Source organism: Balaenoptera borealis, assembly GCF_965194805.1.
Source record: "Balaenoptera borealis genome assembly, chromosome: 5".
Classification (NCBI taxonomy): domain Eukaryota; kingdom Metazoa; phylum Chordata; class Mammalia; order Artiodactyla; family Balaenopteridae; genus Balaenoptera; species Balaenoptera borealis.
In genome coordinates this window covers 10,738,398-10,765,424 of record NC_138862.1, presented here as the reverse complement: position 1 = coordinate 10,765,424, position 27,027 = coordinate 10,738,398, and the positions used below count along the sequence as shown (strand labels likewise).

Below are 27,027 nucleotides of genomic sequence, written 5' to 3'. Positions count from 1 at the left end.
AAAAAATGTAAATAAATATTTAACTCAAAAAGGAGAGGGCTTTGGACTGGTGTTTCTGATGGACAAGGAGCTAGAATGACCTAACAGGATCAACAGCTGTTTCCCGACCCAGCTGAGCCACTGAGGACAGAGGGCTCATTCTCTGTGGCTTCAGGGTGCAGGTGCCCCCCAGGGCCTGGTTCAAGTCCCAGCCTCTTCAGTGTGAGGCATCACCTTGCAGCTGATGGGGCATCTTCCCCTCAGATTCCCTAGAGCTGTGGTCCTGCCCATCCTTGGAGCAGGAGGAGGCAGATGTCAAGACCATGGAAGGTTCTGGAGGCTTTCAAATCCCCGAGTGCTGTCAAGGTGTGGCCCTGAGCATCCACACGAGGGACCAATGCACACCTGCCTCAGACACAGCTGGCTCTGAAAAGCAAAGAGAAGTTAAGAATACAGAATAAGATGCATAGGTCCACTGGAAGGCCTTTCCTCCAACCTCCTAAACTAGCCTGTTTGTGGCACTGGCAATAGGATTTTGGAGGACAAGGTGAAATTAACCCTCTGTGCTTCAGTTCCAAATGCGCTCTCTTGACTTATAATGTGTTTGTCCTAAGGAGGGTCCTTGAGCTGCAAGGAGAAAAAAAAAAAAATCCATTGTGGGCTACATAATAAAAAACAACTTAATAATGAGTTTAATTTTGAGAGGGTGATACATGTAATGTTGTCTACTTTTTTGGTAAACAATGTGGGACAGAAAACTCCATTTGACAAAAACAAAAATAATAAAATACATATGTTGGCTTAATATTGAAGTTAGTTAAGAGAAGGAGGCAAAAAGAGAAGGGAAGTGAGGATAGATGGAAATAAGAAAGATGGAGAGAGGCAAAAAAGAATGAGGCAGAGAAGGAGAATGAAGGAAGAGAGAGACAGAGAGAGATGATTGACAGAGAGGAAAATAGAGACAGATACTCTGCATAAAGCACCTAGATGCACGTAGGCAGAGACCATCAGAGACCAATCGAGAAAGATGCTCATGCGGGAGTGTACCTACATACACAGGCAGGCACAAAGGCTGGATCCAGAAGAAACAGTTTCAACCTGGGGTCTTGAGAGTGGTCCTGAAAAGATAAATAAATCATGTTGCTTTTTCACATCTGCAGCACTGTTGAAGATTTCACCTGCTGCTTTCACCATGACCGGAGGCATTAAGCTAGAGGTCAGACATCAGAGTGACCATCTCTACTCCTGATTGACTTGGATGACACATGGGTCCCATTCTGGTGGTAAGCTTTTTTATTTCCTTCCTCGGTGAAGACAGATTTTCAAGTACCATTTATGCCTTTAGGATAATCTGTCATCAATTAATTTGGACATTAGGTGGGCCTAATGGCCCCTTAAAGGTGTCCAGGTTCTAATCTTCAGATCCATGACTAGGCTATGTTACACATTAAGGGGGAATTAAGGTTACAGATGGAACCAAGGTTGCTAATCAGCTGTTGTTAAAGTGATTATCCTGGATTATATGAGGGACCCGGTGTAATCACAGGGTCCTTGAACGGGGATGCAGAAGAGTCTGGAGCATCCTGAGAAAGACTCTATCTGCCATCACTAGATTTAGGCTGGAGGAAGGGACCACGAGCCATGGAATGCTGGCGGCCTCCAGGAGCTGGAAAAGGCAAGAAAATGGATTCTCCCCTAAAACCTCCAGAAAGGAACGCAGCCCTGCTGATACCTTGATTTGAGGCCAGTGACACCCATTTCAGACTTCTGACCACCAGCACTATAAGAGAATAAATTTGTGTTGTTTTTAAGGCTCTAAGTCTGTGATAATTTGTTACAGCAGCCTTTAGGAACCAAATATAGACATAAATCCCTCAATGAATACCTCATTTTCAGACCGCCTCCGTATTGTAGGTGTGTTTGAAAATATCAACCCTGATAACGTCCTGCAGATCAACAAGTTGACCGTTATTATTATTATTTTTAATAGCTGTTCTTTAAACTCAGTTGAGGAGTATTCATTATTTTACAATTAGTTGGGAGTGTGTTTGTGTGTGTGCATCACCTCAAAACCCACATTACACAGGAAATTTGAAGTGGCCTAAGCTCCAGAGAACTGTGAAAGTTGATCATCCGGAGAGCTGGAAGTATAGAGACCTCGGTCATTTAACCATATTTGCTGCCTTCTCACATTGATAAAAGCCTTAATTGTTCCCTTTATGTGGAGCTGAAACCTCCAGAATCACAAATCTTTGACTCAGAGAAGGCTTAGACTCTAGCTGCAAGTTGGCACCACCTGGAATCTTCTAGAAATCCTGATGGTCAGGCCACATGTAAATTGGAATCTTTGGAAGTGCCAGTAGGTATTGGTATTTTGTGCAGCTCCCCAAGTGATTCTGGTGGAGCCAAGGTTAAGAACTAATGCTTTCACGGGACCTAAGGAGCAGATCTCCAGACCCTCCGGGGGCATCGAGCAGGCCTGCCTTCTGTAGACTAGTTGCATGGGTAGATGCAGAGGTGGGGAAAGTGAAAGGTGTGGGGTGATTCTAGACTCCACGGCATAAAAAAGAATGGAATAATGCCTTTTGCAACAGCATGGATGGACCTAGAACTAATCATATTAAGTGAAGTAAGTCAGACAGAGAAAGACAAATATCATATGATAACACTTATATATGGAATCTAAAAAAATGATACAAATGAACTTATTTACAAAACAGAAATAGACTCACAGACATGGAAAAAAATCTTATGGTTACAAAGGGGATAGTGGGAGGGCGGGGGGCGGGGAGATAAATTAGGAGTTTAACAGATTAAACAGATACACACTACTATATATAAAATAAACAACCTACTGTATAGCACAGGAGAGAATACTCAATATCTTTTTTTTTTTTGCCTGCGTTGGGTCTTTGTTGCTGCGCGTGGGCTTTCTCTAGTTGCGGCAAGCGGGGGCTACTCTTCGTTGCGGTGCGTGGGCTTCTCATTGTGGTGGCTTGTCTTTGTTGTGGAGCATGGGTTCTAGGCACATGGGCTTCAGTAGTTGTGGCTCGCGGGCTCAGTAGTTGTGGCTCGTGGGCTCTGGAGCGCAGGCTCAGTAGTTGTGGCGCACGGGCTTTGTTGCTCTGCGGCATGTGGGATCTTCCCAGACCAGGGCTCGAACCCGTGTCCCCTGCATTGGCAGGCAGACTCTCAACCACCGCGCCACCAGGGAAGTCCCGAGAATACTCAATATCTTGTAATAACCTATAAGGGAAAAGGATCTGAAAAAGAGTATATATATTTGAATCACTTTGCTATACACTTGAAACTAACACAACATTGTAAATTAACTATACTTCAATTTAAAAAAAAGACTCCATGGCAAAGGCCTTACATGGTGTACCAAGTATTAATTAAGCCTGTAATAACATTTGCAATAAAACTAAGATGCCTTGGGAAGCGGTTCCAACAACTGCCTCAGCCATATCAGCATCCGACCACGATGGTCTTCAGTTCTCAATCCTTAGCACAGGGCTTGGTGCTGCTGGAAACCTGTAGATTGGCAGCACTCACAGAGGTCAAAGTCTCGGAGAGGTTCAAGGTGGATTGACAACTTCCAGGCGGGTCAGCCTCATCCCCCCTCAGTTGCTGCCTTATCCTCCTTGGTGACAGGGGCCCCACCTGTCTCCTCACTTCTTTGCTTCATAGGGTTGTGGGAGATAAGAAGATGAAAGTCATCCATGGGAGAGCAATGCTTCGGACACTCAGACGTCTGTGGAATGAATGAACAGCCCAATGTGGGAATGGAATCTCTGTTGGTGTTATCCTCTCTGCCCACAGGGGATCAAGGGGAAATCATTGAGTCCAGGGGTTGTTTTTCCTTCTAAAGTAATTGTCAAAAGAAATCTAATAGATTTTTTAAAAATTTATTTATTTTATTTATTTATTTTTGGCTGCATTGGGTCTTCCTTGCTGTGCGCGGGCTTTCTCTAGTTGCGGCGAGTGGGGGCTACTCTTCGTTGCGGTGCACGGGCTGCTCATTGCGGTGGCTTCTCTTGTTGCAGAGCACGGGCTCTAGGTGCACGGGCTTCAGTAGTTGTGGTGCACGGGCTCAGTAGTTGTGGTACATGGGCTTAGTTGCCCCGCGGCATGTGGGATCTTCCTGGAACAGGGCTCCAACCTGTGTCCGCTGCATTGGCAGGCAGATTCTTAACCACTGTGCCACCAGGGAAGTCCCTCAAAAGAAATCTAGCTGTAAAATTCTACTTTGCTTGTATAAATAAACAGGAACCTCGTAACCCTGAGCAACTGGAAAGTTGGAAAGTTCTCTCAGTAAAAATTTGTAGGGACCAGGAGCTTTTAAAGAACTAGAATTTCTCATGTAACAGTCACTGATACCACAGTAACGTCATTAATTTGGATCCTGCGAATTTGGAATCTGCAGTAATATATACTTGTCCAACTAATTCTCCTTGAAAAAATGTTCAAAATAATTTGTTCCCTTATGGAAAAAACTTGTACTTACCAGCTAAACTTTTGACTGAGTCCAAATTTGAAAGTCTAAGGTCAAGTCTCAGATTGGCGATTTATTAGCTAAGCGATGCTGGAAAAGTAGCAGCCTCTGTGAATCTCTTCTGTAAAACCAGTAATAACCCCCAGTTTGCTGTAAGCTTAAACATGATGAAACAATATGGCAAGCTGTAGAGTGCTTTATCTAGTCTTTTTTATCATCTAAATCTAGTTGTTCATGAGTAGCTTTCTTAAACTCAAGAGATATCAGATTCCGTCATGTGGCTTCTGGCCGTAGACCTCTCTGGGCTGGACCTATGGGTTCCTGCCTTACCGGGGCTGAGCCTCAAGGTCTCGTGTGTGCAGACAGCACTGATGACGAGAACGAGCCGCATTTGGTGCAGGTTCCGGGTGCTTCATGGTACAGCCAGGAAACAACGACTTACTGATTGATCACTTATTATCCTTGTCAAGTTTCCAGCCCTCTCCTCATCTTCCATATGACCGACAGGCTGGTTCACGGTTGGCACTGAGAATGAGCGGCTTAAATTTTAATCAGGTTCAGGTAACAGGTAAGGACTGGTTCCCCAGCAAGGGGAAAAACACAGCAAATATTTTGGATTCAACTATGTGTGCCGTATCTTGCTGGAGCTTGCAGGCCCTTTGGAGGCTCTCAGACGGCTCTTAATTAATTGCTGGAGCCAAGTGGGGCAATCTTGTGAGGGCCGTTGCTTTTACTGATCTGATCCAGCGAGCACTCGGGAGGGGGCGGGGCTGGCCTTGGATTGGGGGGAATGAGTGGGGCGTGGGAGGATCTCGCCCCAGGTGGCTGGAACAAAGCTTGAATGGCCAAGCTGTTGGTCAAGCAAAGGAACAGACTTTCCCTTCTAGGCTTAGTTCCCCGGCTTGGAAATAAGGGACCTGGAATTGAATCCCGTTTCTGCCACTAAGTATCCCTGAGACCGTGGGTCAATTAACCCCTTTGAGCTTCAGTGTCTCATCTGTACAATGAATACAGAACGACAACCTCGCAGATTTTTGTGGGAATCAAATGAGATGAGAATGAGGCCATGTAACAGAAGCCCGGGGTCTGGTTTTGCAAGGCTGCTGAGCAGCTGGGCGTATGCCCGCAGCTAGAAGCTGGGCTGACCCTGCAGATGCGGATAGCGGAAGAGATCTGGGGGCGCACATTTCCCCGGAGCGCCAAGGATTGGAGATTCTGGGGGTGGGAGCCTGCAGGTGCCAGGGACCACCTCCCTAACTCCTCTGCCGCAGGGCCGGCAGCTCCCAGGGAGCTTGGCAGAGCTGGACTTGGAGGGAGAGGTTCCTGCCTACCTGGTCTAGGCTCTCACTGGGTGCAAGGGGACCTTTCCCTTGGCCCTGGTCCTGGTAGAGCTCTGTTTTTGCTTTCACCACCTCTGACTTGGCCTGTGCCTTGGTCACCGAGGGTGAGGATTCCTTCCATACACTCCCACGGAGGGCCACAGCCTCCTGGAGAATCGGTGGGCTGGGCCTCCGGAAGGACACAGGTATAGCTGCATCTGCCACTCCTCCCGGACCCACGCTGCCGCTTTAGTAATCCGTGCTGTTCCCCCGCTCCTCTGTTTGTCTGGGACACCTTGCCCCATCACCCTTCTCCTGCAGGAAGTCTTCCCTGACCACACCAGAGAGGGGCAACATTTTTCCAGGCCCAAGAGCTCCCTGGAGATGTCTCTGCCATGATCTCTGACACATTCCGTTGCTCTTGTCCTTGTCTTGGCCGTCTCGTTCAACCAGTCTGAAAGGCTCCTGAGGGCAGGCTCTGGATCTCACACAGCTTTGAGTCTCTAGGATGGGAGCCACCTCCCGATATATATTTACTGAACTGAGCTAATTCCTTTCTTTCTAATGTAAGAATTGAAGCCACAAGAGGGATGGGGACCTCCCTAAAGTCATGTGCTCATCAGCTTCTCAGGCAGGGTCAGGCATAGCCTAGATTCTCATCGCATTCTTATTTGATTGAAGAATGTTATATTCATGACTCAATAGATCAGAATTAGTCAATCAGAAAACACTTGAGCATCACGATGTGGAGGATACAGGTAGAGCAGGTAGTAATTTTTTACAAGCCTCAAACTCAGGTATGCAGAAATGCAACTTTATTTTTTTCTTATTTTTCAATAGATCACATGATCATATTACATATAAGCAAAAAATATAAAAAAGCTATAACTTAATATGTCTTTTTTTCTGTTTTACTAGTTGCTTGTGAATCCTTTAAAAGCAGAACCAAATGAGAATATTCTGTTTTTTTTTTTTGACCATGCTGTGGCTTGTGGGATCTTAGTTCCCCAACCAGGGATTGAACCTGGGCCCCTGGCAGTGAAAGCACTGAGTTCTAACCACTGGACCACTAGGGAATTCCCCAAATGTAAATATTCTTATTCCTCCCTTTTTACATAAAAATGTAGCATATTGCTTGCACCTTGCTTTCTTCATTACCTTTCCATATCATTATTATTTCATAGCTATAGAATATTCCATTATTGATTTAAACGGTCTCTTGTTGATGTTAGCTGTTTCCTATTTTTCTTCATTATAAACGAAACTGCAGTGAGTGACTATATGCATATGTCAATTTGAACAGGTAGGTCAAGAGGAGAAATTCCTAGAAGTGGAATCACTGGAATAGAGGGAAAATGCTTTTGTAAGATTTATAGACATTTCCAAACTCCCCTGCGCAGGGTTGTGTCAATTCAGCCAGCCCTGGAGAGAGCACCTGTTGGCCACAACTGCACCAACAGAGCGTCATCAACTCAGTCCATATTGGAGGTCCTCTTTCTACCTAGTGATAGTGCCATGGACTGAACTGTGTCACCCCGAGTTCATATGTTGAAATGCTACCCTCACCCACTGTGACTGCATTTGGAGACAGAACATTTAGGAGGTAATTAAGGTTAAGTGGGGTCATAAGGTTGGGGCCCTGATCCAATAGGATTGGTGGTCTTATAAGAAGAGAAAGAGAGAGACTACTCTCTCCCCACATGAGCACAAAGAAGAGGTTATGTGAGGATGAAGTGGCCACCCACAAGTCAGGAAGACAGCCCTTATCAGAAACTGAACCCTGATGGACTTTAATCTGGGACTTCCAGCCTACAGAACTGTGAGTAATAAATATCTGTTTTTTAAGCCATCCAGTCTGTGATGTTTTGTCATGGCAGCCCAAGCAGACTAATGTAGGTAGAAAAATCTTAGTTACTTCAGGGTAAAATTCATTTTTGTGTTTTTCTTGATTGCTGTGGGATCACGGTTGGGAGTTTAGGAGTCTCTGCCTTCCCCTTGCTTCCAGGGCAGCATCTGGCTGAAATCATGGCATTTTGTCACTAACTTTCTCTGCCCTCCTTGGCTTCCACTGAGAGGTCTGTGATCCCAACATTCCTGCCTCCAGGACATGGTATGTCTTTATCCGCCTGCTTCTTTTTCTTCTTCTGGGTCTCAGGTGTGCAGATTGGATTAATTATAACCCTTAGTTCATGCCGTACTATCATTATGGTCCACTTTTTTGTTAGTTATTTCTAATAATGATTAAAATAATTAGTCATTTTATGAGATGCCTGTGGTCCCACCAAGGTCTCTAGTTATCAGCCCATGACTCTGTTTCCTTTTTGTCCTGACTGTGACCCCTTTGCACTCTCCTCTGTTGCTCTCTGAGCCTCTCTGGTGCTATCTCAGGCCCTCCCTTCTGGCTCTGCTGCCTCTTGCACTCAACTGCTTTGAAGGGTGGGGGAGCGACTCTGTGAGGTTCCAGGCTCAGCTGTGCTGGTAAATGTCTAACAACTGGCTCTGATGTCGGGGGAGGGGTGCAGAGAGCACCCAATTTGTAGCATTTACTGTTTTCAGGGGTGTGAAAACCCCCACCCTGGCCAATTTCAAGCTGCTAATCCCAACCAGTTCACAAAATTCCTGAAAATTTAACAGTTGGCTGCTGGAATGAGTTGGCTCCAGGTTCACCACTGGGATAGGGCCCAGGGGTCTTCTCTAGACACCCACAACTTTCTCCTTTTCAGTTTGCATTCCCTAGCTGGGACAGCCCTTCTCCAATCTCTAGGGAAATGGTAATCTAGCTCCTATTTGTGCTCTTTTCAACCTGTTATGCTTGATTGGGGCTTGGCATTCTTCGGGGATTACCTTAGAAAATTTTACTCTGATCTCTGTCCTCTGTGTAACCCCTCTCATTTGTGTCTACAGGAACAAGGGAAGAGAGTTGTGGGAAGAACAAGGCAGCAAGGGGGAGAGTGCACCCACCGCGGAAGGGATTTTGGTCTGTTTGTCTCAGTTGTCTTTTTGGTTGGCATATTGTCGATATGCCAACAATACATATCTAAAAATGAATACATATCTAAAAATCTTATCATGCTACTCAAAGACATAGAAGACATAGTCTTTGCCTTCATAGAGCTTACACTTAGTATAAGATACGGGATGAACAAAGTGAACAAAGATGTGGAATGGCAAGTGCCAAATTATGGTCCAGACCATGAGTTTTGGTGGTTGTCTGGAGGATGGAGAAATTGCCCTGAACCAGGATGCTCAAAGAATGCTCCGTGGAGAAGATGGGATTTGTACTGAGTCTCGAAGGATGCTGTTTCTGGAATAAGCCCAATAACTAATTGAAAGCACGTAATCCAACTTTGACAGTATGTCAAGGTGTCTCATAGAAAGCCAGCAGAATTCTTCCTGCTTGGCCAAGAGATATGTACCCTGTCACCAGGAAGCAGGTTTGATGGGTGCGCTCGTGAGACTTTAGCTCCCCCAAGCAATGGCCCAAATTTGAGAACAGTCACATTGAGTCAGGACCTGCAAGTATTGGAGGCATGGTCCTTATTCTCTAAGAGCTCCTAGTCTGATTAGGAACATCCTGACACGCTTAGTTGACAGGTACATGTGCAATGCTAGAGAATTATGATTTCCCTTCTTTTCCACCTGCATGGATTGCAAACTTAGGAAGGGGAGGTATGTAGGAAGACCATTATGAGGAGCTTCCCAGGTGGCCCTCCACACAGCCAGGACTCAACCTAATACCTCCCTTCCAGGTTGAACAGATGCTCAACCTGTTGTATTCTTTATCTCAGGGCCTGAGGGCAACATCTACCTGGATATGCAAGAGAGAAAACTTAGCAGTACCCTAGCTTGCTGCAAGGCATGAAGTACGTCCTCAATCCATAGTCCATTTCATTCACTTATTCATTTAATTGTTCATTAATTAATTCAGCAAACAAGAGCTTACTCTGTGGGGAGGTAGTATAGTGTATGGACCAAGGGCATGGGCTCTGGACAAAGATAATTTGGGTTGGAACCTTGGCTTTGCCACTTACTAGCTGTGTGATTGTGAGCAAGCTGCTTAAAGCCTCTAAGGCTCGGGTGCTTTTATCTGTGATGTGAAAATAATAGCATGCTTTTCATACGGTCATTTTAAAGATTAAATGAGATAATCCATGAAGGGTGCTTCATAAGCGTTAGACACGGAGTTAGTACTCAATACATGTTTGCTAGTTATTATAACGATTGCTAGCAGCACTACAGTTGTGTTCTTGTACTTTAAGAGGAGTATGGATGAATATGACCCTGCCCTAGCGCCAGAGAAATTCTGTTGCCTCTTTTCTGGAGAGTGTACATCCCCCTTACCAAAAATGTGTGTGTGTGTGTGTGTGTGCGCGCTCCTTTTAATTAAATCACCCATGGGAGGTAGTGTCCACCAGGTAGACTTGAGCCTTGAAGGGAAAATGTGAGCCCTACTTATCCCTTCCCTGTAGATCCATATGTGGAGGGCCTCTATCTGCATCCTTCCCAATGCAGGGAATGGAGCCTCAAGTCCTACTTCAAGTGGCGCTGTGATCGTGAGCTGCCTAATCCATGGGTGGATGGACTTCAGCTGCTTTTGTGCCTCAGCAGGTGCCCCCAGCCTCATTCCCAACAGTAGAATGCCAAAAGATGGTCCCAGATGCCCTCTAAAAAATCCACCTCTTGCTGAAGGGAAAGGAGGCAGACATGCACAAAAGGACAAAGAGGTAATCACGAAGCCCAGTACTAGCCAGGATCAAGCCGATTACTCAACCCCAGGCTCTGTGGCAGAGGCAGGGAGGACAATGCCACACAAACCACAGAACACCCCGCATGGAGCAAATGTGGGCAGCAATGATTGCACCATCATACCATTCAGACTTACTCAACTGTGAGGTTGGAGATGGCTGGGCCCCGTGGGTGTGTTCAGCCGCAGAACCCAGGTGAGGTGGCCACTACCTACTGACACCTGTGGGCAGAGATGGAGGCCTCTGGTCAGAGTCTCCAAGGAAAAGGTGGCCTGGTGGGAAAATGGGTGCGAGAGGTAAGGTCTGAGAAGACAAACAGGGAATGAAGTTCAAGGGCTTTGAGATTAAGTAAGCACCTCAGGTCTAGTTTTCTTCCTGACTTACACTAGGGTCAACTTCATGGCCACTGAGAAGGCTCCCTGTCTCCAGCTCCACATCTTCCTCACCAGCTTTCCCTTAACAAGGCACCAAGCCTCCTGTAATTCCTGGGGATACTTGAAATGCATATCCCGCCACAGCAGGGAAAAATAAAACCCGAGTGATTCCTAATCACACTAGCATGTAAATCACTGGCCTGGGGTCTTTTTCTGAGACTAGGCTGGGATAAGAGGACATTGGAAAGGTGAAAAAAATACTGCCCAACTTGGAAGCCTCAACGGGGTGACGGAAGCAGTGGGTGGAGAAGGACAATATTGCAGAGAAAGAGGCTTGAGTGTTCAAAGACAAACCTTGCTTCCTTTGCCCCCAAATTAATTTGAATTCCTCCTTCCCTTCCTTCCTTCCTTCCTTTCTCTCCCCTTCCTTCCTTCCTTCCTTTCTTCTTTCCTTCCTCCTTCCTTCCTTTACTCCCTCCCTCCCTCCCTGTCTCCCTTCCTTCCTTCTTTCCTCTCTCTTTCCTTTCTTTCTTCTATAAAACTTTTTTGACTCACTACATTGTTTTGGCACTAGGCGTATGACAATAAATACTACACAGACCCTGTCCTCTCTGAGTTCCCAAGAGAAGACTAAGGGTAAACTAGCAAATTATCACAATGAAGTGTGACCATGCACTACAGAAAGATGAATTATAAGAGGCAATGGGAGAAAACGGGAGGGAGTGATTACTTCTGTATGGGGTTAGCCTTCTGTTTGCACAGGCTGATCTCGAGGGATTTCTATGAAGGTTGCTTGTCTCACTCTTGCCTTCAGCTGGGATAAAAGCAGAAACAGAGGAAAAGAAAGGATGGTAGTGGTGGTGATGAGGGGGTGCGGGTAGATTTATCTGAGTTTGGGGAGCCTAGGTGGCTTTTAGACTTAGATTTTAAGACTAGCTTGTGTCTAAGTAATGACCTTGAACAAGCCTGTTTGTCTGCAAGGGCCTCTGCTGGATTAGATAAACTTGGGTGTCCCTCTATGCCTTATTCTACAATAGTTTGAAGGGTTTTTGTGTTGATCTCCATGGGGCAGATGACTCACTTCCTTTACGAAGTTGGTGGCTGGGAGGGAGGGGTAGAACCGACCTAACTGAGCACCAGTTGCTTTCAGGCACCATGCTAGGCAATTTTCTGTGTCATCTAATTTACTCTTCCCCAAAACCCTATCGAGAGGCATATTATTAGTTCCATGTTGTAGATTAGAAAAGCGACGCTTAGAGCAATGAAGTCCAACTTTATGCAGTAAACTTGTGACAGGGTATGGATTACCCCCCCACCCCCAGATTTGATCTTACTTCAAAATCTATGCTCCATCACACAGTATGATCTGGCTTTTAAAAGCAATGGAAAAATGGAATCTGGGTAGCCATGTTCATGAATTTCATTAAATAAGCTTTGTGAAATTAGACTCCAAGGGGAAAATATGGTCAGTCCTGGATTGCTCTGTTGTTATTAGATGACTTAGCATTGTGATAGTAGCTGTATCATCTTGGATGAGTCACTGAAATTTTCGTTAAAATATTTCTTCATCTGTACTTGGGATAATAATAATATCATAATACCCTATACTACCTTTGCTGACTGAAGTGAAGAGCAAATAAATATAAATACATGTTTTTGAATTGTAAAGTGTTATGCAATTTTGATTTGCTCTAACTTGGTTTACTAGGTCTTGGGTGTCCAAATGTCAGCGTTTGGTTCTAATATTCAAATCCATTTAGATTTTTTTTATATTGACGTATAAATAGATACAGAAAAATACACAAATCATAATTTGTGAATTAGCTTGATGAATTATTAAAAAATGAAGCACTTTTATGTAACTACCCATATCAGAGATTGAACATTATCAGTACTCAAGACGCCCCTCTTATGCCCCCTCCCAATTACTATGCCCTTCTTTCTTCCTAGAGGTAGTCACTACGAAACAGAGCAGGACCCTATGGTCCTCCCCCACTCCCCCCAAGAGTCCTCAGCCAATCTTTTGTCTGTAGAAAAACTTTAGCCAAAGAATAAGTTTCATCAGAGAAGTGAGAAAATGCAGAAGCAAAGGAAGGCAGTCAAGCAGGACAAAATAAGAATAGTTTAGTCATTAAGCAAAGTCAAGGACCTTTAGTTCCTCTTCAAGGGCTATTGATAATATTCTGAGCCATATCCTTTGTGCTGCTTTGTAGATACTGAAACCTTCACCAGGTGGAAGAAGTTAACTACGTAATGACCAGACTGTAACCATCACATAAGCTGCCACAATTCTGAGAACTGGCCTCAAAGAAACGGGAACAAATCGACCTTGGAACTGAAGACTAACTGTACTGAAAACAATCAAGATGACGCTGGTCAGACCACTGATGACCAGTTTCAAGATGACCGTCAGAGCTAAAGGTGCTGTTTCTGCATGTGGCCCCTCCTCCACCTGTGCACCCCTGAAACTCCCCTTTAAAAGCTCTTGCCCACGGATTATCAGGGGAGAGTTGTCGGCCTTTGGACGTGAGTCCGCTCCCCACCCCTTTGCCGGGCTGCAAAATAATGCAAACTTTCCTTTCCACCAACTTTGCCTCTTTATTGGCTTTTGAGCGGCGAGCAGCCGGACCCCACTTTCAGCAACAACTATCCTGACCTAACCTTAGATTCATTTTGCCTGTTTTTGAACTTTATGTAGATGGAATCATACAGTATGTATTTTTTTGTTTGTTTAGTTTCTTAATTCAACCTTATGTTTGTGAGAAAGAAGCAGGTGTTTATTAATTTTCACTACTGCCTAGTAAACTATTGCCTAAATAGATCACACTGTATACTAATCTAATAAATTGACTGTTGAATAGTAAACCAGTTTGAATTCTTGGAATAAACCCAACTTGATCTGATGTATTATTCTTTCTTATATAGCTGAATTCCATTTGATAGTATTTGCTCAAGTTTTTTGCTTCTGTGCTTGTGAGTGAAATTGGTTCGTACTTTTCCTTTTTTTTTTTTACAGTGTTCTTGTCAGGTTTTGGTGTCAAGGTCATTCTGGCTTCATAAAAAGAGGTGGGAAATGTCTTTTCCTTTTTCCTCTGAAGAAGTTTGTGTACAATTGGTACTATTAATCTTAAGGAATTAATAGCACCATTGTACACAAACTTTTTACCAATGAAAGACATGAGCTTGGAGTTTTGTTTATGGGAAGGTTTTAAATCATGGATCCAATCCCTTAAATAGACATGAGACCTATTTAGAGTTTTTATTACTTCTTATGTCAGTTTGGGTAGGCTATATTTTTTTAGGAATTTTTTCATCCATTTATATTTTCAAACTGATTAGCATAGACTTGTTCTTAATACCTTTTATCTATTTAATATCTGTGGTATATTTCTTGGAGGATAAACCCTTTTACTACAAAATGTCATTATCATTAGAAAATGTTCCTTTTTATCTAGTAAGGCTTCTTGCCTTCAGAGTTATTTTGTTTGATATTAATATGTTACAGGCACTTCCTTTTGGTTAGTGTTTGCATGGAGGTATGTCTATTTCCATCCTTTTATCTTAAATCTCTCTGTATACTTATGTTTAAGGTATGCCTCATAAAAGCAGCATATTTTTCTGTGTGGTCTGTTAATCTTTATTATTTAATTGAAATATTTTATCTTTATACTTAAGAGTTTCTGATATATGTAGTTTTAAATCTGCTTTTTAAAAATGTTTTATTTCCTATTTGTCTCATCTTCTATGATTTCTTTTTCTCACTTTTTTCATGGTATTAAAATGTGTCCACAGGTTCTTTGATATGCCATCTTTCAAGAGGTGGAATTGGTCACATTTCCTTGAGTGTGACTTAATGGTTCACTTCTATCAAATAGAATAAGGCATAAATGACAGTGAGTGATTTTAAAAAACTAGATCACGGATGTAGCAGCCATGTTCTGAGGACACTGGAACAACCACTCATACGTAGTGAAGAACTGAGATGTCCTGCCAAAAGCCTTGGGAATGAGTCATCTTGAAAGTAGGTTCTTCAGTCAGTCACACCTTCACATGACTGCAGCTCTGGCTGACATCCTGATGGCAACCTCATGAGACGCTCTGAGTTACAGCCACCTAGCTGAACTGCTTCCAAATTCCTGACCCACAGAAACTGTGAAGCATCAAATGTTTTGTTGTTTTAAGCTGCTAAGTTTTCTTTAAGCTACTATGTTTCTTACTTTATTTGGAATAATTATTTCGTATTATTCTTCTATTCTGTTAGACATCTGTTGGTCACATATTCTTCTACATTTTTTACTCTGGGTTTTTACACCTGTCTCAGCTTATGGGTAGTGACACTATCAGCTCGAAATGCCTGGGGATACTCACCTGGGTCCATGTCGCTCTCCCCTACAGACATCTTCCCTTTCAGAACCAATGTTGTAGCTGGACCAACCCTTCTTATTATGATTGCAAAATGCCCTTAGCAACAACCATTTGGAAACTTTGAAAAAAGAGACAAGGTTTATCACTCCCAAGTCTTGGAGGGTATACAGCATGCCTGGGGCCACACAATGAGGTGGGTATGAGGGAAGAGAGAGAGTGAGGAAGCAGGCCTGGGGTTCTGCTTTTATTGGGGTCCAGAAGGGGGGCCTAGGGTTTTGCAGGTTCATTCTTTATTGGTGAATTGAAAACCTAAGAGTGAGAATTAAAGCTCGGGAAAGAATGAACAAATAGCCCAAATAGTCAGTTATCTAAGTCAACCAGAGATCTTTAAAACAAAGGAAACTTCAGGGGTGGGGTGGCCTAGCTCTTTATCTAGTCTCTGGCTGGCAATTTGTTTATTTGAGATAGCTGTCTTTGAAGTAGATGTCTCAGCAATCAAAAGCTTAAGTAGGACACTCGCATTACAATAATAATAAAAAAACCCCAACTGTCAGACACTTATATTCATGGTTACTCTAGCTTACAACATACATCTTTGACATTAAAATCTACTGTAAATTAGTATTTTTTATCACTCATGAATAATGCAAGAATCATAAGACATGTTAACTTTTCTTTCTGCCTTTAGTATTATTATCAGGACATATTTTAAATTTCTCTATATTTTTTAAACCTCACAAGACATTATTATCACATTTCATACCCAGGTGTTTTACCATTTCCATTACTCTTCATTCCATTGTATGCTTCCATATGGAATCATTTTCCTTCTACCCAAAGAATTCTGTTGGTACTTGCTCTGTGCTGCAGTCCTATTTGGTGACAAATTTTTTGTTTTTGTCAGTTTGTCTAAAACTGTCTTTATTCTATCACTTTAAAATATATTTTGACTGAGTAAGGAGTTCTAAGATTGCATATTTTCTTTCAGCACTTGGAAGACACCACTCCATTATTCTCTAGGTTTTGCTTTTTCTGTTTAAAAGTTATCTGTCAGTCGTATGGTTGCTCTTTTGAAGGTAATATGTCTTTATTTCTCTCTCCGGCTAATTGTAAGAATTTTTGCCCTTTGTTTTTGGTTTTCAACAATTTTACTATGATGTACTTAGGGGTAGTTTTCTTAGTATTTACACTGCTTGCTGTTTTTTTTTATTTTTTATTTTTTTAATACTTTAAAATCTGTGGCTTGATGTCATTGGTTGTGGAAATTTTCGGTTGTCGTCTCTTTGAATATTGTATCTATCTATTTTCTTTTTCTTCTCCTGGAATTTTGATTACATGTGTATCAGACCTTTCACCATGTACCTTATGTTTCTTGTGCTCTCTTCTGTACATACTTTTGTTTTTTTTAACTCTGGATATTACTTTTGACCTGTTTTCCAGTTCACAAATCCTCTCTTCAGCTGTCTCTCATTTACTATTAAATTCATTGATTAAGCTCTGAATTTCAGTACAAGTACTTTTCAGTTGTAGAATGTCCACTTTTTCTTTTGCTGACAATCAACACCATAGCCATCTAACTTTCTTGCATTTATTAATCAGATATAGTTTGAAGTCCATATCTGATAATACCTGTGGGAGTATTTCTTTTATCTGTGATTTCTCTTGGTTTTCAGTTATTTGTTCACGTCTTTTGGTGCACCAAGTAATATCCAACTGAACACTAAGCATTGTGTATAAACATTTTTTGAGGTAATTTGAGGCTCTATATGCTTTTAGTATATTGGTTCCTTAAGTCCCTGCTCCCTTGGCTTGATGTTCTCAAACATACACACACACACTTGGAAGATTTTTTTTTAGTTCTTATCTATGGGAGTATTGATTTGCAACACACTAGTCCATCATTACTGGAGGCAGGGATCTTTCAAAATCTACTTTTCACCTACAACATGCATAAATCTTTTAACTTCAGGATAGGCAGCCTGGTATACTTCTGAGAACCAAGTCTTTGAAAACCTAAATTATATTTATGATGTCGGGAAAGGCATAAATTAAAACTCAAAGCTTCTGGCATTTAGTAATCCTCCAGTTTTGTCCATCATCTCTTTGTCTGTGTAAGAAATACTTCAGCAGTCCCAAAGTTCAGATTTGAACTCAGTGTTGAATGTAAAGATGTTGCAAAGACAACACAAGGTAAACATGTAGGGACCACGACTGGTAAGCAATGTGACCTGGTCCCCAGGCTGTACATGGCTTTGGAACAATTCTTTACACTTCAAGTTCTGGCAGCACCTAGCAAACTGGTGTTTTATAAGCTCTTATCTTTTTCCTGACTTTGTGATGGTTTCTTTTGTCAATGTGACCAACCAATTTTTAATCAGAGTTATGGCATCTTCAGAATGATATTACATATGGAGGTTCTGACCTGCACCCTTTAAAATTCAGTTTCATTAAAGGGAGGCTGGGCCTTTTAACATGTTGGAAATAGCGTTGAATCCTCCATTAAAGGCATTTCCTTACACAAACTGTAGGACTCGGTGTAAAGACAAGATGGGAAGAGCCTAATGGGCCATTCTGAAAGAACTACCTGTTAAAAGGTAAAGTACAGCATGTTTTAAGTGACAAGCCCAAGAGCTGAACATGACTCTTTGATCTTTAAAAGGCTCATAAACAGGGGCAGTACACTTGCAGACCTATATTTATGTACTCAAATATTGGGAGAAAATCCAAGCAGAGTCTCAGGACTGCAGGAGTTTGCAGTTTAGACAAAAAGAGGCTGGGGGGGAGGGCAATTACAGCAAACTTTTTACTGCATGGAGCAAGCTTTCTTCCTTCCTTGTTAACCAATGAACTGGAATCTTGCTAAGAGCTTGTTTTTTAAGTGAGGTTTGAACCAATCGTTACGCAGACGTGAGGTATTTGTGAAGAAAGAAAGAGACAATGGAAACCAAAAGAAGGGATGTTTTGTTTCTGAATTAAATCTGTGGTTGTTGCCACCTTCTTTTACTTCAATGAAGGGTCTCCAACTATCTCCTACCCATCAGTGCCATATATACATAGATAGATAGATAGATAGATACCCCTTCTTTGGTATTGAAATCATTAACCACATATGAATGGAGAGTTAATCTATGGACAACATGCTTACTTCCTCTGTTTCATGGAGCAACTAGAGAGGGCTCATAAATAACTGCAGGGCCACTGTCAGGGTTTTGAAGGTGGTGGTTGTTAGGAGACATTCAAAGGAAGTCAAATAACTATGCAACTTATACTCATGGCTACTTTCAGTCTCAATAGCATGTTGGTGTTTTCTCTTCCCCTGACCCAGATAGTCCGTCCTTGAGAAGAAATAAATTCTACCTTGCATAGAAGAACCACAGGCACTGGAATAGGGAATCAGAGTTGTGGTTCCAACAGCAGCCATTTACTCTTTTACCTGGTTCCCATGGTGACCACAGGTATGTATTTGTCACATGAGAGTTTGGTTCTAGGGATCCAAGGGGACCTTAGGCCAGAGCAAACTCTACTGAGTGAGTTTTGATCTCATTAGCTGTCTACTTGAACTAAGTTCTATGAATAATAATAAAATAAATACACATATTTACCACCTGAGCGAAGAAACAGAACATAACTGCATCCCAGGATCTCCTAAGTGTCCCTCCCCTTACTCACCAAATGTAACTGAGTAACCTGAATTTTGTATTAATCACTCCCCAATTTTCTTATAACACCTATGTATGAATCTCTAAAAAATAATTATTTAGCTTTGCTTGCTTTTGAAGTTTACATAAATGGAATTATACTCTACATAGTCTTCTGATTTTTTTCCCCTATAGTTTATCTTGTTACATACAATGGTAGTTCATTCACTTTCATATCCAAACACTATCCCAGTTTAAGAATAAAACACAACTTATTTATTCATTCTTCTGTAGTGGACACTGTGGTGTTTCCAGGTTTTGCTACCATAATCGGTGCTGCTATTAGCATATGTACACATCTCTTGGTGTGTATGAAGAGAATTTATGGAGTATGTTTTTATTGGTAGAAATGTTGGGACTTCGGGTAAGTATGCATTCAGGTTTTTGAGAGTAACATCAACTTGTTTTCCAAACGTGGTTAAACTAATTTATATTCCCAACTGCGAAGTTTGAGAGTTGTAGTTGCTCCTCATCCACTCCAATATTTTCTATTGTCCTCCTTTTCATTTTTTTTGCCAAACATATGTATTATTCAAAATGGTTAAATGAACATTTTTATTTGTACCTTAACTGTGTGGATGCCGAGGCTTGTAGGTTTCAAGTCATTTGATTAGGTTTAAGGAACATAGATTCTGGAAATGTGTTATGTGTAGGAAGGCGATCATATTACCCAAAACCAATCCATAGAAAGCCTGCCTAATGATCGATCATCTAATGGCCAGTTCTCTTCAAATTCACCTCTTTGAAAGTTTTGCATCTGTTTGGAAGCTCTTCATGTGAAACTAAATACAAAGCAACATTAGTAAATAAAATTAAACTAAAAAATGAAAACCAATATAGCTTAACATTTGAGAAAAGGAGTGTTAGAAAAAAAGCTTAAAAGTCCCACATTTATTCACAAGGGGTAAAAAGGACACCTAATTAATAAAAAAAAACCATTATCCATAAAACACTTCAAGTTTGCTGACTGCTTGTCAAAGATTAAAAAAAAGAAAGTCAGAATTGCCCTTAGACATACTCAACAGTTTAAAAACCAAGATGGCAAATGAGGATGGGACATGGGAAAAAATGCCAAAACCTTTGAAGCTGGATTGAATTTTAAGGTGACTTGACTCTCTGAGGCAAATGGATCACAGGCCAAATAGTTTCCAACAAGATGGCCTAGACATTTTTGAGTTGTTACAAACCCTAGGGCCGAGTTAGGGATGAGCCCTCTGTGAGGGCACTAGGCTGTTCATCACGGAAGTTTCTGGAGCCACCCTAGTACCCCCTCTCACTTCCTCATTACTTTGTAGTCCCTGAACACCCTGAAAGACCTTGGATAACCTGGAAGGAACCGGAGTTTGGGAGAAAAGAAATCACTTTTTCCCCTAGCCACTGCTTCTGCTGGAGGTGACCCAGCAGAAACCATTTATGTATGTGTGTCAATAAGGATTAAGTTTGTCTGCAGTGACAGGAAACCCCACAGATGAGTGGCTTAAGTGAGAGATAAATATTTAGTGTTCTTGGGTGTAGATGAATCCAGAGGCAGGCAGCCCAGGGCTGGGATGAGGGCTCCACAAAAGCATTGGACCAGGCTCCTTCTAATGCCAGCTGCCCTTCTTGGGTTGTTGCTCTCTCCCTCTAACCATCACCTCCCCATTCTAGGCAGCAAGGCTGGGGAAGGGATGAAGAAGATATGCATACCACCTCTCCTTTAAGGAGATTTTCCAGAAGCTGCCATACCCCACCTCCACTTAGATAGCATTGGCCTGAAATTTGTCACATGGGACACCAAACTGCAAGGGAGGCTGGGAGATGTGGTCTTTCTTCCAGGCAGTCATGTGCCCAACGGAATCTGTTACTAAGGAAAATAGAGATTGGGGTAAGCAACTAGCAGGTTTTCGCTCTCTTAAATTCATTAATGGAAGGGAGATACAGGTATTTCAGCTCTGCAAATCCTATCGCTTTTGCAGGTTTTAACATACAGGCCATTCTGTTTGGCAATCAAAATCAAGGCGCACAGAGACTTTGTGAAATGCTCCCTCCATCATTGGGGGCTAGCTGGTTGGCGTAAGAGGAAGATGAGCTAACACCTAGGACACTGCTGTGGGGCTGCCTGCCTGTGGGCAGTAAGGCCAAAGGAAGAGGAAATCCCTCACTTATCAAAGTAGACCATGAGGACATGCAGAGGAGAGTTCAAGGGTCCTCCTTGTTTTGCAAATAGTCAGCTCTAGATCATGGGGTACATGTCAGAAAATGGAATACTGCTTTCTTATCAAACCTTTGTGTGTGGTTCTCAAGCAGCATTCCTAACAAACAAGGTGGATCAACTTTTTTCATAGCTTCTCTTTCCACCTGGATGGATTCTTCATTGTTGGAAGAAATCTTGAAGAGCATATACGGTCCAGTCTCTCCTTCCCCTGCCCCACCACGAGACTGGGGTCCCTAGACAAACTCAATCTTCCCCAGATTTCCATCTCAGAGAATGGCTACATCATTCTTCTAGTTTCTCAGGCCCAAATCCTTGAGGGTGTCCTCAGATCCTTTCTTTCTCACATACCAGATTCAACCCATCAGCATACCCTGTGGACTCTACTTTGAAAATGGATTCAGAATCCAAACAATCCTTGCTACCTCTACTGTAACATCTCTTACCTACCTGGAGAGCCTAGCCGAGCAGGTGAACAGGAGCTGAAACCCAGCCCTGCTTCACTCACTGAATCATGTGCTTTGCTCCAAGGCTGTCCATTTGGACAAAGGGCACCCTTTTCGATTTGCACCAAGATGCCCTGTAAACAGGCAACCGCCTCGTATGTTAGCTCATGTCACTCCTCTTCTCAAAACCCTCTCACTAAGAAGAAAGTCAAAATCCCACAATAATGGCTGTGTGTGACCTGGTCCTGCTACCTCTGTGACATCATCTCCTTTTACTTCAGTCACACTGGCCTTCTCAATCGATCTCAGATACACCACACAAGGTCCTGCCTTGGGGCCTTTGCACTGTCCCCTTTGCTTAAAGTCCCTAAAATGGCTTATTCCCCCATTCATCCTTCAAGACATCTAATGTTCCATCTTTGGAGCACACCATCTTCCTTACCCTCCATAGCTGTATCCCCATCTGCTGTGGGCTGAAAAGATGTGTTCAAGTTTTAACCCCTGGTACTGTACCTGTGAATGTGATCTTATTTGGAAACAGGGTCTTTGTAGATGTGGTCAAGATAAGATGAAGTGATACTAAATTAGAGTGGATTTTAATCCAGTGACTGGAATCCTTATAAGAAGAGGGAAGTTTGCACACAGAAACACACAGGGAAGAACGCCTAATGAAAGAGGCAGAGATTCCAGTGCTACATGTACAAGGCAAGGAACACCAAGGATTGGGGTAAGCATCAGATTCTCCCTCAGAGTCTAGAGACAGAATCAACCTTGCCAACGTCTTGATCTTGGACTTCTGGCTTCCAGAATTGTGAGACTAAATATCTGATGTTTGAAGCCATCTAGTTTGTGGTACTTTGTTAGAGCAATCCCAGGAAATGATTATGCCCTCTGACATACAGTATATTATTTGTTCATTGGTTTGGGGTCTGCCTTCCCCTTTAGGAGGGAAAGGACTCTGTGCTTCACTGCCATAGAATACATTTTTGATGAAGGCAGCCATTCTGTAAGAGCGACACTGCAGCTTTTAACTACCTGCAGAAACCTTCATGTAATCAAGGAAGAAAGTGGTCTCATACAATTATTTGTAATAACAAATAATTGTACTTTGTATGCATGTAAGACTTTTCATCTTCAAAACCCTTTCAAAACATTAATTAATCCTTACAACAGCATCAGTGAAATGGAAACAAGGGAGAATTTAAAGTATGCAAAATTTAATTACTAATGTTAAAATTTGGCACACGACTAATACTCCTCCTGCCTGGGCAGTAAACACATTCCATGCCATCTCCTCTCCCTTTGAAAAAGTGAGCTGGGAACTTAGTTCTGTAATATGTCAAGAAGGAGGCACACCTATTCCTGAGAAACCCCCAGGGGTGGGGACGGGTTTTTATGCATCAGAGAGAGGGGTGGATTCAAAGTCCCCTTAGGATGCTGGGATCTAGGATGCTGAGACCCTTCCTAAGGTAAGTCATGGACACAAGGTGGGCTGGTTTTGAACAAAGATGTGGAGAATTCTGTCAGGGCATAAGACAAAGCTCAGCCAATGGTGCCAAACCGAAAAAGAAAAGAAAAGAAAGGAAAGAAAGAAAGGAAAGAAAGAAAGAAAGAAAGAAAGAAAGAAAGAAAGAAAGAAAGAAAGAAAGAAAGAGAGAAAGAAAGGAAGGAAGGAAGGAAGGAAGGGAGAAAGAAAGAAAGAAGGAGAGAAAGAAGGAAAGAAAGAAAGAAAATAAAGAAAGAAAGAAAGGAAGGAAGAAAGGAAGAAAGGAAAGGAAGGAAGAAAGAAAGAAAGAAAGAAAAAAGAAAGAAAGGAAGGAAGAAAGAAAAGAAAGGAAGGAAAGAAAGAGATAGAAAGAAAGAGAAGGAAAGAAAGGAAGAAAGAAAAAGGAAAGAAAGGAAGAAAGAGAAAGAAAGAAAGAGAAAGAAAGAAGGAAGGAAAGGAAGGAAGAAAGAAAAAGAAAGAAAGAAAGAGAAAGAAAGAAAGAAAGAAAGAAGGAAGGAAGGAAGGAGAGGGAGGGAGGGGGGAAGAAGGAAGGAAGGAAGGAAGGAAAAAGAAAAGAAAAAGAAAAAGAAAAATTGGTGGTGACCTCTTGCGATCATAGGCCATATTTGGATACTTTGGTGAGGATTTTATCAGCATCACTATCTGGTTGCCGGGGGGTGGGGTAACTTGGCTTTGTCCAAAGTGGGCCCAAAGTGACATGGAGATGCTTCTAGAACCCTGAACCTTTGGATTCTCTAGGCTGGAGGGGTGAAGGGGGGTGCACAAGCACTCAGAAGAAAGGGGAGCTGCCCATCCTCTACGGAGCAGAGAGAATGCTTCCTGCTGGGAACATCTGGCCCTTGCATCCCACAGGGCCTGCCGCCTGCTGGTAGAGCTGCCCCAGCCAAGGGAGGGAGAGCATCGTTTTCCATTTCTTAAACGTGGCCTGTGTGTAGGGAGTTTCTTCCAAAGAGTACAGTACAGAGAGGGGGAAATAAAGGGTAACTTTACAGAGGAGAACCTGGCAAACACCACTCCCCACCAGTTGATCAAGGCCAACATCAACAGTCATAAATCATGTTGATAGTACATACACTTGGTATGATATGGTAAAAATAGCATGGTACCTCTGTGATCTTCCTGCCCAAACCCATAACCCCAGTCAAATCACGAGAGAAAACAGCAGAAAATTCTGATAGAGGGGCATCCTACGATACACCTGACTAGTACTCTTCAAAATTATCATGATCCTCATAAACAAGGGAAGTCTGAGAAAATGTCCCAGCCCAGAGGAGCCTAAGAGGCCCTGACAATGAAGTGTAATGTTGGACCCTGGAACAGAAAAAGGACATTAGGTGAATCCTAAGAACATCTAAATAAACTATGGACTTTAGTTAATAATGAGGTATCAATATTGGCCCATTAGTTGTTGCAAATGCACCACCTCAATGTTTAAAATGTTAATAACCCAGGAAATTGTGTGCTGGTGTCAGGAGGTATGTGTAGGGGTCGGGGAGATGGGAACTCTCCATACTATCTGCTCAGTTTCTCTGTGAACCTCAAACTGTCCTAAAAATCGAGTTTATTAATTAAAAATAAATAGATAAATGGAGGGCAGACTCGGGAAGGTGTGGAGGACTCCTGCAGAGGCTTCCCCTCAGAATTCACGGGGTCTGCCTGACACGCTCGGTCCTGCAGGGAAGGAGATTTTAATCTGGAACCGCTCCCCGGTCTCGAGCGCTGAGCAGGGGTGAACCATTTCCATGGAAGCCCTGTGGGCTCCAAGCCCTGCCCCCCTTTACCAGAAACCCTCCCACAATCATCTCTCCCTTCTGCTTTTCAGACTAGCAAGAAGTAGCATTATTTGAAGAGCCCGGCCACCCTTGAAGGTTTAGACAACTCTTTTGTCATCAAGGAGTGTCTAGCGTTGCTCAGAGCTTCAGTACAGAAGAGTGGTTAAGAGCAGGGGGTCCCGGGCTGGACTGCTGCTCCTTCAGTAGCCATGGGACCATGTGACTTACTTAACCTCATGGACCTCAGTCTCCTTATTTGTAAAATGGAGACAACGACAGGATCTCTCCCATGGGGCCAGTGTCAGAACTGAATAAGCTAGCATACGTGAAGCGCTTAAACCAGAGCCTGCTTTGTAGTAGGCACTTGAAAAATGTTTGTTGTAATTTTTTTCTTCAGGCCGACACTCCTCCTCTGGAATGCTTTGAGCACTTCTTCATAAGATCCAAAATCCCTCTGACACTAAGGTCTGGATTAAATGCCTGCTACAGGCAGCAATCACGCATCTACCTGGCAAGTTTCTGTTTTCTTCTTCCTAGTACAGGGCCCCGACCCTAGAAATCTAATTCAATAAAACCTTCCGAAAGAGGTATCTGGAGGTACCTGTCAAAATGTAAAATTGTTTTGAACCAGCAGTTGCTTTTAAATGTACAAAAATTCTAGCACAAGGTGCTAAGATATATACAGAGAACTGTGGTTATAGCAAGATGTTGGGAGCAACCTAGATGTCCAGCAATAAATGAAGGGGTAAATGGATTAGTACAACCATGAAATGCTAGGTAGTGCAGTCGTTAAAAAGAATGATGGAGATCTAAGCTGACTCATGTGGAAGGATGCACGCTGTATACATGTTAAGTGAAAAATCTATGCAATGATATGTATCATCTGATGCCTTTTTGCTTGGGTGTAGATTAAATACATGGTGTATGTTATGGTTATAGAAAAGAGTCTGGAATGGTGAACACGAAACAGTGAATAGCAACAGCAAGGCAGGGATTGGGCAGAGTGGAAGGCATTGAAACTTTTTATTTGATATTGTTTACATGTTTAATAACGTGTGGTATCACTTCGTGTATTTAACATTTATTGAGCATGTATTATGTGCCAAGCACTTTTTAAAGTGTTTGATATGTATCAACTTATTTAAATTTCATAACTTGAAACAGTATTATCTCTATTTTACAGGTGAGAAAAACTAGGTCACTAGTTTAACTTGTTCCCTCGTGTGAGACAGAGCTAGAACTCAAACCCTGAGTACATGCTTCCAGCAGCTCCCCTAGGCTCCCTTTCGGAACGTATATAACCCAGTCCTTCCACCCATTTCCTGCCCCTGCTCATTAGCCATTAACTCCTACGTCTGTGATTTCTTTTCTTTTCTTTTTTTTTTTGATGTGGATCATGTTTATAGTCTTTATTGAATTTGTTACAAAATTACTTCTGTTTTACGTTTTGGTTTTTTGTCCACAAGGCATGTGGGATCTTAGCTCCCTGACCAGGGACTGAACCCGCACCCCCTGCATTGGAAGGCGAAGTCTTAACCACTGGACTGCCAGGGACGTCCCCGTGATTTCTTTTGATCCCACTTGCTTTGGTTCCTGACATTCTGTGTGGCCATCCTGTAGGTCACTTAAGACCATGAGGTGGCAATGGCAAGAACGGGGAAGGAGCTTTATCCCGGTCCTTGGCTGGGAGGTACCTTGGATCACACAGAGACTGAAATACGAATACTCCTCTGCACAGGGCTGGTGGTGAGGGAAGCCCTTATAAACAACTTCCCATCACAGTCATCAGGGCTGACTCCTGAAATTTACAGAAATGGAGGCAGGTAAGGGTGTCCGGCCTCAGGTTGAACATATACCCTTTCCATCTTGTGTTTGAAAATCCCACTTAATTCCTTTCTTTTGTAAGACAGGCATTTATGCATGTTTCGGTGTTCCTTCATACCCGCAGCAGCAACCCGGGAGCCTGGGCCGTGCCTAGGCCGTGGTGCTGTCGGGAGCAGGAGGCCCTGAGAGGTAGAGGCACAGAGTTCAGCTTGCAGACTGTAAACTGCCCGTTGAAGGCGGTTTCCCGTGTGCTGCAGGGGGCTTCAGCTGGCTTCCCAGCCCTCCATCTCAGAGAAAGACAAAAACCAATGT

The 27,027-nt window shown here is 42.8% G+C and overlaps 1 long non-coding RNA gene across 1 annotated transcript; it reads left to right on the top strand.

Annotated features, from left to right (window-relative positions):
• On the top strand, positions 1–26,910 carry LOC309630196. Its single transcript, XR_014245522.1, has 3 exons — positions 1–1,262; positions 13,126–23,081; positions 25,289–26,910. It is a non-coding gene; the product is annotated as an uncharacterized lncRNA (long non-coding RNA).
• The last annotated feature ends 117 nt before the right edge of the window (positions 26,911–27,027 follow it).